Raw genomic sequence first — 6,800 nt, forward strand, 5'->3', positions numbered from 1 at the left:
ATATCCTTTTGACTCTGGAGTGACCTGGAAAGGCGAATGTTGAATTTATGCAATGTTATGATGCATGTGTCATGTAATGAGATTCTCAAAATAAATGAGAATTATGTATGTACGACGACCCCCACTGTAGGTCGTAAATAATACAGGCGTAAGAAGGCCAATTACGCAGCAATGCTCCCCTGTCATGCCACAAACCTGATGTACACTGCCCCAATGTTTGAATTCCTGAAATGTATGCCCCAGTCAATAGGATCCTTGATTGTATGCCCCTATAATCCTCGCTATTTTGCCCCTGTTTAGGAGAACCCCCTCGATGTGGTTCACCCGGTTCAGGGATCTTTATTAGCAATGATCGCCTTTGATTAACCCAATCTCCCTGATGCTAGGTGTTGATTTGGATATGAAGCGAATGCTTTTCAGAATTAGTCATGCGTCTTAGTCGTGTCCGATGGACAAAAGTTCACTGAATACTCAGGATGAGACGATGTCTTCTGTGAGATTACTTGGAAGATTCCTGGAAAGGATACGATATTGTCTTGAACAAGACTGTGCTTTAAACAATGCTCGGGGAGGCACATTTGCAAAGAAGGTCAAAAGATTCCCATAAAGGACAAAGACTGTTTTAAGGAATGTAGTGTTTTAAACAAAACTTAGGAAAAGACATTTTGAAGAAGACTATTTGAAGAAGACTGTACTTTATACAAAGTTTGACACAATTTTTGGAAGCGTAAGAGAAGTTTGAACATGTCTGAAAAGATTGACGGGCGTCGTTTAAAAGATTACCTAGAAAGATTCCTGGAAAGGATGAGGGATATATTTTTTAGAGAAAATTACCTGAAAAGGGCAAGGGATGTCTTAAAGAAGCCTACATGAAAAAGGTTAAGAAATGTCTTATAGAAGACTACCTAGAAAAGGTTTTTTTTTTTTTGGAAAGGAATATGTCTTAGAGAAGACTATCTGAAAAGATTTCTGAAAATGACGAGAGACACCTGGAAAGGTTTGTAGGATGTGTCTTAAAGAAGACTATTTGAAAAGGGCTCCTAGAAAGGATCATAGATATTTGAACATGTCTTAAAGAAGACCATATGGACAGATTGAGAGATGTTCTATAAAAGTTCCTGGAAAAGAACGTGAGAGTGGTATTGACAACATTTGATATTGGGTGACCTTTTGCAACGTGCCCCCAGTGATGGACTTGCCCCACGAGTTACTCAGAGTCCTTGAGAGATCTATGGATCTTGATTAGATTGTCCCAGATAAATAAGATAATACCGGGCCATGCCCTGTGCATACAACAGCCATTCGAGTCAGGCGTAAGAAATGTTTCTTCTTTGATGTGCTTTTAAAGCTATTGCGCCCGTCGGTAGGATTTTTTTTAGCCATTAGCCATGCCCCATGCAACTTCTCCCTGATGTTAAAACATTGGAATCTATATAGACCAGTGTGCTTTACGATGAAATTCATAAGATGCAAATGCATATGTCTGCCTTGAAAGTTTAAAAACATTTTTGAGTAAAAACGAAGTTTTTTTTTTTTGTAAGAATGTGATATCAACTCAAGAGTTATAGTAGACCTTAAGGAGTCGGGATACCTTTTTGTAACAGTATGCTTTCGAACTAACCATGTTTCAGTTAGGACTTTTGAAGGTTGTAGCGTGGCCTGGTTCACGGTTTTAAGAAACAAAAGATATAAGGCTCAAAATTTATTTAACCCAATCCCCATCTTCGTGATGTTCTCCAGTCCTATGCTCAGTTTAACTATTTTAGTCTCCAAAAGAATTTGGGAATCATGACATTGACATGATGGTTCAAAAACCGAATGTTTATTTGCGAAGGCAGTCAACCTCTTTTTTGTAATATTTTCCATTTGTCGGGGATATATTGTGCCCCCTTTTTTTTTTACTTTATTATCCAATTTTACCTGAACTGTTTATTAAAAAATACAGTCAGCGGGATGCCCCGATTTTGCCGGAGTCTCCTTAATAGGTTTTGACTTGGCGGGCCTTGCGTTATTTTTCTTTTTCTTTGCGGACATTGACTGCCAGGCTTAATTATGACGGAGAACCATCAGTGATTATGTTCAAAGGAACAATTTGAGGTAATCAAGTTAACTGAACAGCTACCCTATCCCAGGTTATACTTTGAGGGTTTTTATTTTGTACGTGAAGGAAAACTTCTACTTCTTAGGCTCAAAAGGGGTTGACAAGGGATTAACATCCTTATATCTCCATTGTATTGGAATTGAAACAATGCCTGTACATCGTCAACACGGTCTGTTCGAAAGCGTACTGTATGAGATTGCGGTATCGTTTTCGTCATTCTCCCTCTAAAGGTACATATCTTTGAACAAAAGTTGAATATCACAAATAATAAACCAAGTAAAGACACAGTTTTGAATATAGTGAAAACACTAGGAATAAACCAAGGCAAACGTAAGCAATGCATTAATGATTTTTTGTAAAGTACATAGCGTATACCGCAAACCAATGTTTAAACAAACTGAAAAGAAATTGCAAATGAAAGCAAAAACTAATGATCTAAGGAAACCCTTCTTCTAACCACTTGTAGCATTAGACTTGCGAGGCTGTTCAAACTCAATGAGCCCTTCTTCAATTAGATCTTGGATCTTGTGCTTCAACGGCCCACAATCTTCTGTATCATGACCAGGACTATCTGAATGATAAGCGCACCTAGCATGATGCTTGTACCCAGGAGCGGGGTTAGCTGGAGCCGAGTATGGAGGCAGCAGAGTTATCATGTTTTGACTGAGCAGATGTTGCAAAGCTTGAGATAGTGGCATGTGCAACGGGGTGAATGATCGTTTTGGTTTGGATCTCCAGGGGCGTTGGCCACCCTGTTGCTTTTGCTGATTCTTTTGTTGTAGTGCCGGGGTCTGACTGACCAGGATTGCTCCTACAGTGCTGGGTTCTTTCTTCCCATCATATGATTTCTTTGCTTGATAGGAACCTGAGGGTGCCCCTTGTATCTTCCCATTTTTTATCCCATTTTCAATCCTTTCACCAATGACTACTAAGTCCGAGAACCCTGAAGATATGCTTCCGACCATCTTATCATAGTATGGTCCTTGCAAAGTACTCATAAATATGTCCACCAGTTCTTTTTCCATCAAGGGAGGTTGGACTCGAGAGGCCATTTCCCTCCACCTTTGGGCATACTCCTTGAATGATTCATCATTCTTCTGTGACATGTTTTGTAATTGCATCCGGTTAGGTGCCATGTCCAGGTTGTACTTGTACTGCTTCAAGAAGGTATTAGCAAGATCATTCCAGCTTCAGATATAGGATTTCTCGAATTGCATGTACCAATCAACTGATGCCCCACTTAAGCTATCTTGGAAAAAATGTATCATTAGCTTTTGATCGTGAGCATAGGCAGCCATTTTTCGCACATACATGCGCAAGTTGTTCCTCGGACATGTGAGTCCTTTGTATTTTTCGAAGTCAGGAATCTTGAATTTGTGTGGGATAGTCAAGTCTGAGACCAAACTCATTTCGAAAGCATCCACATCAAAAGCATCGTACCCTTCTACTACTTTTAGTCTCTCCTCTAGTGCCTTGATTTGTTCATTGTCCTTGGAGTCTTCCCCAGAGTTAGGAATAGACTGCTGTGTCTGAGGTGCTTGGTATGTGTTGTCCACCTCTTGTACTCCGTATTGTAGATCCAGGTAATCATTATCCTTAAGGACATTGTTAGCAGGAATGCGAACTGTGCGGGTTGTCCCTTTTGTTTGTGGAGTGGGGACAAACCCTTCTTGAGAGGTCTCTCCTTTCTCTTGGAATTGGATAGCTCTCCTGACAGATCGGACCTGAGGTCGGTCCTTAGCCGGGCCAAAGCCTGAAGCAAATCCTAGCAGCGGGTTTCCATCGTTGGGGATCTCCTCATACTGGTCTTGAACCTCCTTAGCCTTTTCTTGCTTATCCATGAGATCTTTCATGAAGCTCAACATTTGGGTCATTCCTCCTTTGAGATCCTCAACAGAACCTTTCAATTGGGTCACCTCCTCACGAAGGGCGGCTTGATTCTGCTCTAGCTGCTCCATTGATTTCTTTTGCTGAAATCTTGTCTGATAAGACGGCCGGGATGTTAGATTATCCTTCCCAATGGCCTCTTGCTCTGAAGGTAAAAGAGAGATCTTCTTTCAATGTCATGAAAATGATATGCATGCCATGAATGATATGCTTTATTCGTGTTTATGCCTTATCCACATCCATTGGTTAAATATAATAACTCCTTCCCTTTTTTTTGTATTTTTTTTTTATAGGACATGATGCAAGAATGCACATGACGCATGACGAATGCCACAATTATATGAAATATATATATATATACAAGAAATAATGAAAGCACACAGTTAAACACATAAGCATATAAGCCCTAGGTTCATAGGTTCGGCGTAACGGCTCAGGGGCCTACCCTTCCCACGGGAATGTTCTAGAAGGTCTCATGGGATCGTTCGTAACCGCCAAGACTTTTTGTCTCTTTGGATTTTGGAACAACTCATTGGTCCATGAGGTTCGAATTTTAGGGGTTGGTTCCCAGAGAGATCAGCCAAATACCAAGTCCAGCCCTCAACAAGGTCGAGCCTCGTATCAGACCTTTCCGGATATTCAACCCACTCTGAGTGGAATTATAATAAGACTCGTAGGCTATGTAATTCCCCTCTGGTCATTATTATAATTCCCACGCTTAGGCTTAACAACAATCACATATAAAACCCAATAATGCAAATTATAACAATTAAGCATTTTATACAGACATGACAAATAAACATTTAATGAAAACAATAAATAAATAAATAAAGAATTAAATATTTATTATTAAAAAAAATAAATCTTCCCCAAAACCCTAAAAATGGCAAATTGCCAAACCCTAATCGCTCGCCAAAAACCTAAGTAATTTGCCAAACCTAAACCCTCTCAAGCCTTAGGAGCATAATAATTCACCATTGATGATTTTCCCCAGCAGAGTCGCCAGCTGTAGCAACCTGCCTTAAAATTGAGCTTTTAGAGAGTCGCCACCTATTCTGAAGGGCGAATAGGAAACCCTACGCAGTATAGAGATCAGGGTAAGATACTATATTCAGGTCGAGGGAAGGTGTTAGGCACCCTCAACCCTTTCCTAAAGGCTAACATTCAAAGATAAAGGTTTATGGCAAAAGATAAAGAAAGATGACAGACAGTAAATAGAGTTAAAGGCTAATTATTTGAACATGATTAGAGTTTGGAAGAGGGGGACTCGCCTTGTTGCCAAGTGCCTACGTACCTCCTTATGGAGGATCAGAGTCAACGTAGTTCGGGGCACAGGGTTGTACGCCTTAGAATTAGCATGAGGTTGTTTGAAGGCTTTTTGAATGGCCTATCGTAGTTTGTGATTTGAAAGGCATTTTGAATTGCCTGGGATAAATATCCGTAGTATCGTGGTTTAGTGTTTTTGAATGTTTTGGGCGTACAACCCTGATTTGATATGGCACCGTTAGATGCAGTGACCAATGGATTTAGTCAGTATAGCTAACGGATTAAAGGCATTGCTGGTTACTCAGATCGATAGATTGATCATCGCGGGCAGCAAATTAAAAGTGTTTTAAATTTGTATTTTATATCTCTCGTCTAAAGCGACTAATAGATTTAGTCGGGTCGAGGAGAGAATTGATTTAGAATTAATAGGATTATAAATTAATTAATTAAAAAATTATTTCTCGTCTAATGCGACTAATGGATTTAGTCGGTTCAAGGAGAAAATTAAATTAAATTATCAAAAGAAACAAAACAATTAAACAATTAGTTTTTATCAAAATTAATTAAATAAGTTTTATTTTTTTAATTTGCAAAGGGGGGGTGTATTTTACTTAAGGACTAGTAAATTGGGGTGTGCAGATAGCGAATGGGTTAGGCCCATTGGTTGTTCAATCCGTTTGATCCTGCGTAACGAGGGCGTATGGGTTGTGGTGCATCCTCAGAAGCGTGTACGGTTAAGATTTGTTTGAACTTTCATCAATGGCCTGCATGCGTTGAAATTGGAGGGTGTATGATGACGCGCTTGCACAGGATCATGTCCTGATGCAGCAGCCAAGTGGCCATAGTTTGCCACACGGCATTCATCCGGTGGTGGGGAAGAGCTAACCCACCAAAACCCCCAACACCCCCCTTCATTCTCCCGATCCATTTTCTCTCTCAACCTCTCTTTGCTCACTCTCTTTTCTCTCTCCAACAAACCCAGACCACACCACAAAAACCCAAAACTACACCCTCCGCCGCCCTTGAAACCACCGTAGGATCCCAGTTTCCGGTTGAATATCAACCGGAAAATTCATATATTCAAGCTGAAACCCAGAAAAAACTCAGAAATCCCAATTTATCCTATAAACCCTAACCCTAACCCTTTAGATCTTAGAACCCTGACACAAATCCAGCAACCAAAACAAGAACAAAGCGAACATGAAAATCAATTCGACCCTAAGCTAAGTCCAGATTTCATTACCTTCACTCTTGAATTCAGGAACGTGTATGCTCCGGACTCCGATCTACTTCTTCAAATCTTCTTCTTCTTTTGTATTTGCAGGCAGCGATTTGGGATTCGAGCTCCAAGGGTTTGTGCTCGTAGCGGCGCCAAGATTCTTCCCAGCCAATCCCCTTTTCTGTTTTTTTCTTTTTTCTTTTATAGATTAGGTTTAGTTTTTATTTTAGAAAGATTAGATTAGTTGTAATATTGATTCGGAGATTTGATTGTGTAACATATTGAGTTATGAATGAAAATTATATTCAGATTTTCTGTTTAAGTGAA

This window comes from Vicia villosa, linkage group LG4 (assembly GCF_029867415.1).
Source record: "Vicia villosa cultivar HV-30 ecotype Madison, WI linkage group LG4, Vvil1.0, whole genome shotgun sequence".
NCBI classification, from domain to species: Eukaryota; Viridiplantae; Streptophyta; class Magnoliopsida; order Fabales; family Fabaceae; genus Vicia; species Vicia villosa.